The sequence below is a fragment of the Anabrus simplex genome, chromosome 1 (assembly GCF_040414725.1).
Source record: "Anabrus simplex isolate iqAnaSimp1 chromosome 1, ASM4041472v1, whole genome shotgun sequence".
Classification (NCBI taxonomy): Eukaryota; Metazoa; Arthropoda; class Insecta; order Orthoptera; family Tettigoniidae; genus Anabrus; species Anabrus simplex.
In genome coordinates, this window is record NC_090265.1 from 312,521,402 (window position 1) to 312,535,708 (window position 14,307).

Consider the following 14,307-nt stretch of genomic DNA (forward strand, 5'->3'; position numbering starts at 1 on the left):
GGATTGTCTTACTTAGATTGAAACATATTTACTGCCAAAACAGCGTGAGTGTAATTTTATTATTTTTAGAAATAAGCCTCTAGCGTAACACACGTGGGAAAAATATTGTTAATCCTTAAATATCGTAAGTTAAGATACGTTGTTTTGCTGCTAAGGGATTGAGAAAGTTTTTGAGCAGTGTTAACGTAAGTGCGGATTCGCTACTTTGGTTCCAACTGAATTATTGGCGCGCATTAAATGGTTGTTATGCTTGCCAACTTTTTAAATTTTACTACAGTGATGCTATAGCGCCAACCCTCTACCGTTCCCCATTTTCGGTCAACTGTCCGGCCGGAATCATCCTGCTTTCTGGTAGGGGCATTTAAATCAAAACAGATGCAAATGTCACCCTTTAAATAAAACAACATAGTAGTCAAACGAGTAAAGATATAATTGTAAATGCTTTTGCGTTTCGTTTCCAAATAATCAAGTATTGATCACATCACTATGGATGATGGTGAATACATTTTATCGCTATAAAACAGCTACAAAACCCATTATGTCTAAGAAATATTTTGATAAGCATTTGTTTAAAAATTGGTTTTCTCTAGAATTGTGGCATGAAAAAGAAAATACGCAACAACTAGCATTAAAAAGTAATAGCCACTTAAGTTTAGAAATTCAGGAAATATTTAGAGTTCCTGAAAAATTAGTTCCTATGCACATAGCGATTCTTGCAACTAGACGACTCATATTGGCACTGTACCTGCCAATATCCCAATGAGCAATACTTTAACTTAACATCGACCGGATAATTTCTGTCATCTAGAGTTGAGAAAAGTGCGGACGTTATCTGAAAAATCACGTTCTTAATTATGTGTATGCTGCAAATCTCGGACATTAACACACAGCTGTTTATGCCAGTGCAACTATGTTATACAGAAAGTTGTGTTCGACCATTCGAAAAGTTAATGCATTTTTAACTCTGCAAATAGCCTGTAACGAAGCAGATTTTCGTAGCACTGCATATATTACTTGAGCGTGATAATATATTCAAGCAATATATTTTATTCTACTCTTGCCCTGAAAGTGACAGGAGGACAAGAACGTAAACCGGCAAACTATTTAATTCGCCTTATGTCACTATCGTTAGGATACGAATGAATGGAACTCTAACTCTTGCCGTCCTTTCATGGCTTCTATAGTGAATTTAATAATAAATTGATGTGACATTTCCAGAGTCTCCGGGAATTTAATAACTTGTGTATCAGAGACCCTGAGAAATTGGAGCTCCTTCGAGAATCGAGCATCTCCAAAATTTCTAGAGTTGACCGAGCTAAATGTAGAGCTTCTAAATTGAAGCTACTAAGAAATGGAAGTCGAAGTGTTGGTTACGTATAAAATGAAAACAAAGCATGAAATAATGAGAATACTCCTGTCAGCCTGGAAACTTATAACATCGTGTCAGCGGAACCGATAGCCCCAGAGATCCTAAACCTTCCCTTGTATGACTGAAGAGGGGCTTGAATTTGGTGCTGAGGAGTACGGGACACGTCCACAAGTATAAGCACATTCCCCACCAGTCGGAAAACATGTTTTGGAAGATTGCAACCAAGTGTTTAGAAAACAAGCACATGTATTGATAGAAATGTTTAATAAGTGATAGGGCAGTCACTCCAAACAATTGAGCGCGTATTACTGTGTAAGTTCTTCACATTCCGGCTCCATGCCTGAATGGTTAGCGGGCTGGTCTTTGGTCACAGGGTTCCGGGTTCGATTCCCGATAGGGTCAGGAATTCTAACCATCATTGGTTAATTTTTCCGGCACAGGGGCTGGGTGTATGTGTCGTCTTCATCATCGTTTCATCTTCATCACGATGCACAGGTCGCGTACGAGCGCCAGATAGAAAGACCTGCACCTGGCGAGCCGAACACGTCCCCGGACACTCCCGGCATTAAAAGCCATACGCCAATTCATTTCAGTTCTTCACAGATACACTTGAGCCTAAGATATAATATTTGTATCAACAGGGTTTGTATCCACAGTGGAGGTGAGTGGTAATTTAATAATGATAACAATTATGTCTGATAAAATACTGAATTGTAGAAACATACAACACCACGCGGTAATTCTTTTATTCTTCTGGGCAAACATATAGTTAATTTTTTACTGAATTTTATTCGGCCCTTCCGTCTGAAAAGCAAAGCATGACATAATGAGAATACTCTTATCAGCCTGGAAGCTTATAACATCGTGTCAGCGGAACTGATAGCCCCAGAGATCGTAAACCTTCCCCTAAGTGATCGAAGAGGGGTTTGAATTTCATGCTGAGAAGGAGTCCGGGACACATCCACAAGTATAAGCATAGTTCCAATGAATCGACTAGCACACATTATTTTAAATAATGATATTATGTAACACGGCCTCTCCGTTCTTATTATCATTTATCGCAATATATTTTCCTTCAATCTCATAGTAATTTGTTCTTGTAGCCAAACTATTAGTTTGAACTCCAAAGATTTATGTGTTTATGTTTGTAATTCTTCTCGTGTTCTTTTTTTTCTTTTTTTTCATTACTGTGCGCTGTTTATTACAAGAGTTGGGAACTGAAGCCAGTGATGCATCCTCAGTCCGATTATCTTCGTAACAATCACGGATTACTCATGCAACGAGAAAGTCTAGATGATCTAAAATGCGAACAAATATTAGATAACATTTCACATTACCCACCGTGCCTTCGCAGGCGATCTAAAGATGCTCAGAGACTCGGCAGAGAACATTCAGACGAGTCCGTTGATCTGGAAGAGAGAGCTGGAAAAGAGATGCATGAAAATTCACGCTACAAAAAGCAAGGTGGTGAAATCATGGCTAGAGCCCAAGCAATGGGATGCATCTTCTAAAGAGAAATCCGTCTTAATACTTCTAAAATTCATATATGTAAGATCCGAATTTTAAAAGTAATATTTCACCTGTCTTGCACAAAGACTGTGAATCTCGGGTGCTGGCGGCCGAAATTCCGGGCATTAAAGAACAGCTATTCCGCAATATTTTCGAGAAAACTAGAAGGTACCAAATACGAAATCAGATTATGATATCCAGACTTGAAGTCCAACATCTACTGGAGAGAGCTGAGGAAAGCCTGCTTCAATAATTTGGATATGGCAGCAGAACGGAAAATACTGGAGTAGCGAGACAAGATCTCGAAGCCACGATGCTGGGAGTAATTCCACTGCGGTATAATAAAGAACGTGTGTTGAAGACGGGGAAATCAAAATTTCTTTATTTGCAAATGATGTGTCTACCTCGGTGGCAAATGATACACTAAAATACATTATTGTCAAGCAATAAATATTAAATTAACAACAGAAGAAAATTTTCCTATAATACAATATTATACGATTTATGCTAACAATTTTTTCTATTAAACACCCAGCTCATCCTTAATAAATTTATATTGTTTACAAAATTCTACTTATAATATCTCCTGTACTACTTACAAATATAGTCAACTGATATACAGTATGTGAAATTACTTCAAATGATACTATACAACTGGTATAATAAAATTTACATTGCATTTATTTACTTTTTGGTACCCATTTTGGAACCTAAGTAGCATAACGACCTGCTGCGTCTTGACCAGAGCCCCTTTTGCCACCACTTTTCAGAGTTCATGAAGGGACTTCACAGCCACCGTAGCGGTCCCAGGGGCCTCGAAGTCCCCACTGTACTTCACCCCTACAGGCAGTCCCCTACTTTGGCTGTCCAAACTCCATGGACCAGGAGATGGAATAAATTTTTTCACACACATTTTTTATTTACAACAGCCTGCACTGATCGAATGCCCTCTAACATTTCATTTATTTTCCCTGTTGCTGTTTATTCACTTCTTGAATATCTGTACAGATTTTGGAAAAGGATCAAACACTACCTCTGGTAAAATGTTCCACTCCTTCACGCCCTTCCCAATGAATGAAAAGTTACCCCAATCGCTTCTGCTAAAATTCCTTCTAATTTTATACTTGTGGTCAGTTCTGCGGATATAATTGTTTTCCAACTGAAGCCTCTCACGGATTTCTCCCCATGCTTCTTCTCCTGAATAGGCTCTATATAATCTTATAAGTCTAGTTTTCTCCCTTCTCTTACATAAAGTTCCCCACCCAAATTCCTCTAACATTTCTGATACACTACTCTTGCTCTTGAAATCCCCTGTTACAAATCTTGCTGCTTTCCTCTGCACGCTATCTATTTCTTTTATTAGGTATTCTTGGTGAGGATCCCAAACACTGTTTGCATATTCCAATAATGGGCGAAACATACCAAAGTAACGTTTTTTCTTTTAATTCTTTGTTGCATCCTTTAAGTAGCCTCATTATGACTTGTATCGATCTGTGTACTTTCCCAACAATGTCATCAACATGACCCTTCCAGTGCAAATTACTTTCAAATCTCACACCTAAGTATTTGCACTTGTCATCTTTTGGGATAACTACATCATCCAAAGTATATTCAAATTCAGTTTTAAAGCTGCTGTTTGTAAATGTTGTAACAGTTGATTTGCCTCCGTTAACCTTCACATTATTTTCTTCAACCCATTGTTGGATACTCTCAAGGTCCCTTTGTAATTCTGAACAATCCTCAATGTTATTTATTTCCCTATATACAATTATGTCATCTGCATACAATCTTATTTTTTGATCTTATATTCTTCCCTAAATCATTTATGTATATTAAGAAAAGTAACGGACCGATTATACTATCCTGTGCAATTCCCTTCCAAACTTTCTCTTCCTGCGATATATTATTTCCTACTTTGACTTTCTGAACCCTTGAATTTAGAAATGTTCTTATCCAACGTATAACCCTTACGTCCAATCCTATTTCCTCCAATTTCTTTAATAATATTCCATGTTCCACTCTGTCAAAAGGCTTTGGAAAGATCTGTAGCTATGCAATCTAACTGGCCTCCTGAATCCAACTGATCTGATATGTCCTGCTGAAATCCCACCACCACCGAGCTCGATAGCTGCAGTCGCTTAAGTGCGGCCAGTATCCAGTATTCGGGAGATAGTAGGTTCGAACCCCACTGTCGGCAGCCCTGAAAATGGTCTTCCGTGGTTTCCCATTTTCACACCTTAATTAAGGCCACGGCTGCTTCCTTCCCACTCCTAGCACTTTCCTGTCCCATCGTCGCTATAAGACATATCTGTGTCGGTGTGACGTAAAGCAACTAGCAAAAAAAATCCCACCAGTTGTGTCTCACAAGAAAATTTCTTTCTAAATCCATACTGGTTCCTCATGAACCAATTTTTATTATCACATATCCCTCTGATGTACTTTGTTATTAAACTCTCCAATATTTTACAGACTATACTGGTCAGGCTGATTGGTCCATAGTTTAAGCTTTCATTTTCTAGTTTCAGAGCACATAAGTCTTCTTGTAGCACTCCTAAAATCTTAAGCACGGATTCGTAAGTCTCTCTTTCTTGTTGTTCTGCCTCACTATCAGTTTGTTTACACTCTGGACACAGACACACATCCATCCCTCACAGAGCCATGGTGCGTTTGCGGCAAAACAATATCCTAATACTAACTTACAGGGGAGAAATTAAGGAAGCTTTCAAGCCTACGGCAAATAAGAATACCATAAAAATATATTTTTGAACATATTTCATCACTCTTCTAAAAACACAGAAAATAGTAACGCTGAAAATTATAATAGTAATAATAATAATAATAATAATAATAATAATAATAATAATAATAATAATAATAATAATATACATGTCGGCCAATATAACTAGGATCGGAAAGTATGACTCCGATCAATTCTCAATTCCACGTTCGATGAACGATATTTATTTTATTTCTGACCATACGATATGCCCACCGACTCCTTAAATACTAATTTGAAATATTCCCTAATACAGGTATATATTAGTAAATGCGATGATTTATCGTTAACCTATTTCTACCCCATTGGAATAAAACATACTGTACTCCTCAATTCTGGAGCCAAAATTCAGTGGTCGCCTAACAAAATATTAAAAATCCTAAATAAAGCCATATAATGCAAATCTATATGGACAAGGTACAACACACAACATAAAAGTAAACAAATGTTGGGTCCGGTATCCGAACCCACATCGCACTGAGCAACAGCCCAAACAACGGGACAGAACCCGCTCTTAAAATCTGACACACACACACACACACACACAGGCAAACAAGAATAACATATATATTAAAGGACACACTAATACAAACGTATATATACAATACACAACTCCTCTGTGGATCAGTCGGTAGAGTGTCGGCCCCCGGATCCCAAGATAGCGGGTTCAAACCCGGCAGAGGTAGTCGAATTTTTGAAGGGCGGAAAAATGTCCATTAGACACTCCATGTCGTACGATGTCGGCATGTAAAAGAACTCTGGTGACACATTTGGTGTTTACCCGACAAAATTAATTAATTCTCAGCCATGGACGGCCAAGAGAGTTTCGGTTTACTCGGTCTGCCATCTAGTGGGCCTAGAGTAAAACGGAACGTCGAAATTGACGAGCAGACAGCCAGATGGCGTCAAACTGAAATGTCTGCACATGGTAGCTGAGGCCATACGATTATTATTACTATTATTATTATTATTATTATTATTATTATTATTATTATTACACAACTCCTCTGGCAACAGAAAAATGTAAATGGCTGTATTTCTTGGAAAACTGTCTGTGAAGAAAATACTGGGTTTGTTCGAGACTCGAACCGATGTTCTTCTGCATGTCACCAGGATCGGGTCACTGAAATCCCTACCTATTCATTTATAGAAGAAAGAGAAGAAACTATATTTTAATCTGGCGTTGAAATAAATCATGTTTCCTTACCGAATCGAACATAATACAGATCTCATTCTGTTAACGACGGGCTTTTTTACTTTCCATAGTATGGTATCACATATTTGTTCCTTTCTGTATTGCTTGTCCTAAAAACGAAACACCGGGCGAGTTGGCCGTGCGCGTAGAGGCACGCGGCTGTGAGCATGCATCCGGGAGATAGTAGGTTCGAATCCCACTATCGGCAGCCCTGAAGATGGTTTTCCGTGGTTTCCCATTTTCACACCAGGCAAATGCTGGGGCTGTACCTTAATTAAGGCCACGGCCGATTCCTTCCAACTCCTAGGCCTTTCCTATTCCATCGTCGCCATAAGACCTAATCTGTGTCGGTGCGACGTAAAGCCCCTAACAAAAAAAAAACGAAACGCGCAAAGAGGTCACCCTCATTCCGGCATATTTTATCTGTCACTTGCGAACCGCCTCTTCTTGAAAGGCTAGCCACACATCCTCTTAAATAACACAGACACCTATTTAAACCCGCAGCATTCTAAAGCCTCTTTAAACGTCAGGGTAGTCTTCATTTCAATCACAATTGATACAATTACTCTTACGTGTTCTACTCATCTACTTACCTTACATCACGTGAAACCTTCATTTATCCTTGCAATCCACAGAAATTTATCATGAAGGACCCGGCTTCAAAACATGAGTAAAGCACAGAAAATAAACACACGAATTTCCTCTAATCTATAAACACATCATTAAGATTATTAACGTGGCCATTCTTAACGGTATACGGAGAGATTATCTTGTAGAAGAAAATTCCTTATCTAATTTGGGGACATGTAATCGATCCCCAGGCATGTCATACATCACACAGTATGCAAACAGCCAATTATGCTATTCTATGAACATGCAAAATTTGTTTAAAATCAGAGTGTCTTGCTATCCCGTATATTTGCGCGTCTGTCAGCGAAGGCGTATAGATGTCCCTACGTTCATGCATTAAGGACTTAAAATAAATCTCCCAAATACAGAGAAGAAAAAAGCGGTTGAAATCGTAAACAAAAAAACAGCCTAAAACTTTAGGATGTCTTATTCTTTAACTCATGCTCATGCATTACTATTAAGTGGAAATACGTAGACTTAAAAAAATATCAGGTTCCAAAATTTTACCCTCAATTTCCACTCATGAAATACGATGACCAACTCAAAGTTGCTCCCTAGATTCAAACATCCATATTTATCTATTACAGCTCCTACGTTATTTACATTTTTTACAAGAAATTCAATCCCGAATTTATAACACTACATAATGCTTCAAATCAGTGTACTAATCGTAATATTATGTTGTCCATAGTTCGAGCCTGCACGTTAATGTTGCGGATCACTGGTTCGAAGTTTCCTCTTCTGACCTCCGTCTGAAAATCCATAGTCTTGAGTTGGGATCCACTGGACCTGGCTAGTACAAACAAACGTGTCATTAACTGCGTATTCCTTCGTCACTTGCACATTTAATATTGAAATTATAGTGGAATGTATTTATATTTTTCCGACACTGCTTATAGATTACTAATCATTTCTCCTACACTGCGTATTACAATCCTATTATTTCTCCGACACCATTTATAGGAACTATCCATCTCTCCAGCACTTGTTTATAGAGATCTATTTATCTCTCCGATACTGTTTATCGAAAAATAGTAAGTTATTCCTCTAATATATTTTATAGAGATCTACCTACTTCAACACTGTTTATAGCAAACTACCAATCTCGCTCTTAACATCGCGATTAACAGCCTCCACGGATACTACTGAAATGCAATCGTTCAATTACCGTTTTCTTTAACACGCCATTTCCACATCACCAGGATTTCCACACTCTCCGTTACTATATATCTCAGATACAAACTGTTTTTTCTTACAACCTCGCGACGTCTCTCATTATCACTCCCGTACAAAAGGAAATATATATCCACAGACTTGCGACACGGCCGGACGTCAGCTCCCCTCGAACACTCGTTAGTAAATTTCTCCTCCTGCTACGGGACGATTCCTTTAAGTACACTGACCCCAACTAGATACGAAGGTTCAGTCGTCCCCACTCTAATTTCTATATCCGGTGCTCTAATGGTCTTCCGACATTGGTGATGCGGTCAATACGTACAGCTCATAATTCAATGACAGATTACCACATGCAGGGAATGTGACCCAATACGTAGTCAAACACTACAACAACTACGATAACGGCAGTAAAAAGAGGAAAACAAACTCTAGCTGTTACAGAAAATGAGCTAGTTCATAAAGAAAAACGGGAAGCACAATCAGACACCCCCAAACCACCAACAAAATAAACAAGAATAGAAACTTACCTGAAGTGTTTGAAAGATGCGTCAGTTAAACCCGTGGATAGATTAGTGCAGTACCTGGTATCAAAATGCTAGCTTTTAAAAGAACAACATGCCTTTTCTTGAAAGAAAATACAACACGATTTATTTCAAAAATTAAGATTAAATTTAAAATGGTAACAGGAAAAACGTCCACCAGGAAAATTAAAAAAGAAACAAATAGTAAATCAGGCTAAGTTTAAAACTCCCCACGAAAATTAAGTTTACAAATCGTGGTCGACCAACGCAAGAAGGAAAAGGAAATAAACTAGGCATAACTTAAACTAATATCTTTAGAAGCCTCAACATACCAGATAGGGTAAATAAAATATATTGTATAGCATATAATATAATATAATATATATAATATAATAGAACTATATAATATTTCTTTAAAATATTACTTCCTTAACCACGGAGTTCTCTCCAACATGAACGGGTACCGGCAGTCCAGATTATAATTATCACAACGACTGCGTCACAAAGGGAGAATAAGAAACCAAGTATTTTAAAATTAATGGCTCATTTACGAGCTCAAAATTCCATAAGAGCAAGGGGAAATCATCCAATTAAATAGAATCGTCACACTAGATAGCTAGTCTCCGAGAAAGAAAAAATCATCATTCTTTCAAATCAACAACAACAACCATTAATACCTATCGTCATGGCAACGCACACAGCCATGAACAAAAGCCATTACCGAAAGTTACAATAGTAACAATGGCCCAAACTACGAAACAGCAAAACATAATTTTACAAGTAAAAATCAAGGAAAAATCCCAGAAACAAATCAAAGACAGAGAAAATTAAACAAAATTTCCGTTCTCTTGATTAGAACTCAAATGGTTCAAAACTTTACCTAGTGGGGTGATTTGGTAGCAACCATAAATTAAATATTACACTATCGTTTAAATTTTTACATAAATTTAGCTTCACCCCAAGTTTAAGTGCATCTACAATACACGCTCAGTAGCATGGATATCTCAATATGTGAATTTATGTTTACAACGAATGATACCTTAGACACGTTAGTTTTTTATATAGCCGAAAAAAACACACGGAATGCTATAAGGAGTCCAACAGGCCACACTATACAAGTAAGTTTTCAAAACAGATGCAGGACGAAAGAAGTTCCTGTTCACTAAGGTCCAGAATGAATTCCGCAAGGTTGAGATGACGCTATAGTACAATTTTAATACTCACATAGATGATGATTAAATCTTAAGGAAAAAAGAAATCCATACAGTCTGGGGACGCTCCCATGAGGAAAATCTAGATCACATCAAACATATTGGGGGCGGGAGAAAGAGCCCTCCCATAAGTGTTCTTCAGCCGTAATCTTTTACGCAGGCCGAAATCCGTTCCCATATGAGACGCACGGTACACATAGGATCCATCTCCTACAACTCACAACACCTTAATGACGACTCTAGCACGGCAGAATGGGTAATGAAAAGCCCCAACCAGAAAGCTCTTATTGGTTAGTGGGTGGACCATCGTAGAACGAACACTCCATGTAGAGGGCAGCACATACAAGGAACTTTTCTTTCCAAAAGTTCAAACCAGGACTTTGCGCGCAAGCTCGGAGAATAAGTGAATTAGATAAAACTTGAAGTAGTAAGGAAAAGAAAGGCATGTAGTTCGAGGAAAATCAGAGTTATAGGACACGAATTTCAATGGCGATTAGCCCAGATTTAAACGTTAGGGCAGAAGGTGAATAAAAACGACACCTCGGTGTCAGTCTCCCTCCCCGAAGCACATCTTATCCAGATACATATTCATGGTACAGTGTTCTGAAATAAACTAAATTTTTATCATTGTCCAAATCAAAATGACCACAAGTACCAAGTCCAACCTCCGAAGTATCCAGTATGTAAAGCAGCTTGATATAAGGTGGTTGTTTAAGATCTATTACAATTTATAGATCATGTCAACAATATTTCTTATAGTAAACAGAGAGTTCGGCAATTTTCACCACATTTTCAGTTTCCACATAACATCCTTTTATGGTTTACACACCACAGTTCTTTATAGCAAATGGAACATCATAGAACATACTTGGTTCAAAGACGTTTGTAGTACATAGTTCTAATTCAAATCACATCTTCAAACTTAGTTGATTCCAAATTTAGTTTAGCAATTTGGTCGCAGTAGTACACACGGTGATGATTATTCGCCGAAGATTATGTCTACCTTAAAGTTCATGTAATATTATACACAACGCATCCACAGTTGTTCTCACCTCCAAACAATTTTACCTAATAATTTCTCTCGGCTGTACATTCAACATTAAACATTGAAATTAGCATGTCATTAGAAGTACTAGTTTTCGGGTTTTTTGTTTTAAGAAATGCAGCATCTTACATCCTTTCGATAATCAAACTAAAAACACCCGACAATACAAGAACACAAGGTGCAAAAACGGGAGGGAATAAACAAAGGAGGGAGGAACCCTAAGATTGGTGAATGCATATTTACAAATAACCAAAGTCAAATCATTAATCTCATTAGTCAAACGTATTTATAGGTACTGTCAATAGACTCAGGTCTAGAGCATACCACAACCTAAATAACACTAGGAAAATAGGCTAACTAATCCATCCCCGATCAATCCTTTTCCCAGCACATTATAACAGCACACAAATTCACTAGAGCTCAATACATAATAGTTCAGCAAAGAAAAAGGTAATGTCTATCCGCCATACACCCAAGGTGGAATACAAATATCAAGATCATAGGACTTACCTCCATATATTTAATAATGCTGTTTATCATATTAAAACGATAATGATGAATGAGAAGTATGGACGTAACGTCCGACAAGGTTTCCCATAAATACAGGGAACCACAAGGAAGATAACTAATTAATATGCTCCAACAGAGAACTATTAACTCACCACAAAGTAATTACAATAAGACTAAAAATAAACCAAGATACTATTTCAAATTCTAAATCATTTTACATAAACAAGAACAAGATGGCCAAGGTAAGTATGAACAAACATAGAAGCTGACAGACTGAGATCCACAAACCAGTGAGCCAATCATTCCTTTTTCACCGTTATTTATCCAAAATTATTTATTAAACTTTTAAGGAAGGCAGGTTCGAAATCACCGATACATGACCTCACATAACCCAGCAAACGAGAGACGTTCAAATATGATCACACCTAACAGATCATCTACAGACCGGAGCACAAGCATTAAGAAGCAATAAATGAGTTAATGGTAACGGTTTTTCCAAGCTAAGGAAAACCTAGGCAAAATGAGTTGGAGACCTCTAGTACTATCAGGTGTAGGAAGCGTAACAGTGTGTCATCGACAACCATTCCACTGAGGTACGCAAATCGAAGAAAAACGCAAGGATGGAAGGTAGTACCATTAACACTAAGGGAAGTACCGAATAAGAATAGATTAGATAAGGCCTCAGGAGGATACTTAACTCAGAAGTCATATTACCGACTGACATCGCGAAAAAACCTAAAACATACCTTCCAAAATAGTACACCCAATTAAGTCAGGAAAGGTAATGAAATACCTCAAATTAGATGACTACTGGGAACGTGATGGAGCAATGACCCAACATCATACACTACCGGTTGTCCATAAGGACCTCGCCACAACGCGGTTTAAAAATAAGTGACATCCACAGATACATACTGTTTCACACAAGCTAAACATGACCTCTTCCTATCATACAGGAGAACGGGTAAATAAAATATACATAGCAAGTAATGATGTTGGTGGCTAGAATTCGCTCGATAACATGCAGAAGAATGAGGTAACATCACTAAAAGATCCCATAATCAAATAGTATGATGACTCCAGTAGCGACAGAACTTTGGTAGAAAACCGCATGCTCATCCGACCTAAACGCAGAACGATAAGGTGGTAAATCAACAATATCCTCGAATTTTAGAAAATTCCACTGAGGAAAAACACCATAGGAGGTAGGTTAAACTTATTTGAGCTTTACAATATCATTAAAGGAACCAAAGATGACATCATAGCAACGGGTTATGCAGGTAAACACAAATTACACTCACCAAGATCATACAATTCTACACGAGTTGCAGATACATACTAAATTACTAATTTCCATCTCCACTTAGACACAATGGTTCAACAAATGTGCCTAACCACCCACCAGAGTGCTATAAAACAACCAATATTGACTCATAGAAACCCCACAGAACAAATGTTAACACACCAAGAATCTAAACGATATAAACACTCCACAACAACATGCCATCCATCAACTTAACATTTCCATGGTGCAATATCTCACCATCACCAAATCCTGGACTAGTAAACCAACCACTAAGGCAAAAGAAGATAATCTTCTCAGGTTATTAATTCATGCTCATACTACACCGCTTAACATAGTACCAACAACTGGAAAATGATCACTTACAACGCACCCACATACAATCTACAACTCGCACAGAACAATATGATACTCAGATAGTTTACCAATTTCAAATAAATATCTTAGCTACATAGTGGTTATAGTAGTGCATGAAATCAAATACCACAAGACCGATGAACATAATAAAGGATAACGTTAATACAACCAATAGCAGAGATGTAGTTTTTAACAAATAAAATTTCAAAGATAAGATGGATTACTAGTTTCGACATCATAAATTGTATAAGGCATGTAAGGCTTCAGATAGAACTTACTTAGGATATAAATAACACCGTCGGTTGCCAGAATAATTAGGAAGAGGGCCACACAACAATTAGAAATGAAGAGACACAGCAACGAATAGTTCGAGGAGGGAAGACCGTAAAGACACAGGATCCATGCACAAAGCAAACAGGCTACCAACTCCAACACAGATTAACAGACCTCCCCAATAACTAGCAACCACGTAAAAGGTTTGACCTAGAGCATAGAACTATAGCTACTGATCAGCAAATGTAGTAGTGACAAATCTCAAAGCGTTAAACCAAACGTGAAAGGTACATGGAAATAGAGTAAATTATCATAGACCGTTAATACTCCCCAAAATAATTATACAGACGTAGATATAAGACACAACATCTTAACAAATTTTCGCTACAAGGGGTGAATTAAGAAACAAAGTAAGAATAATTTTCATGAGAT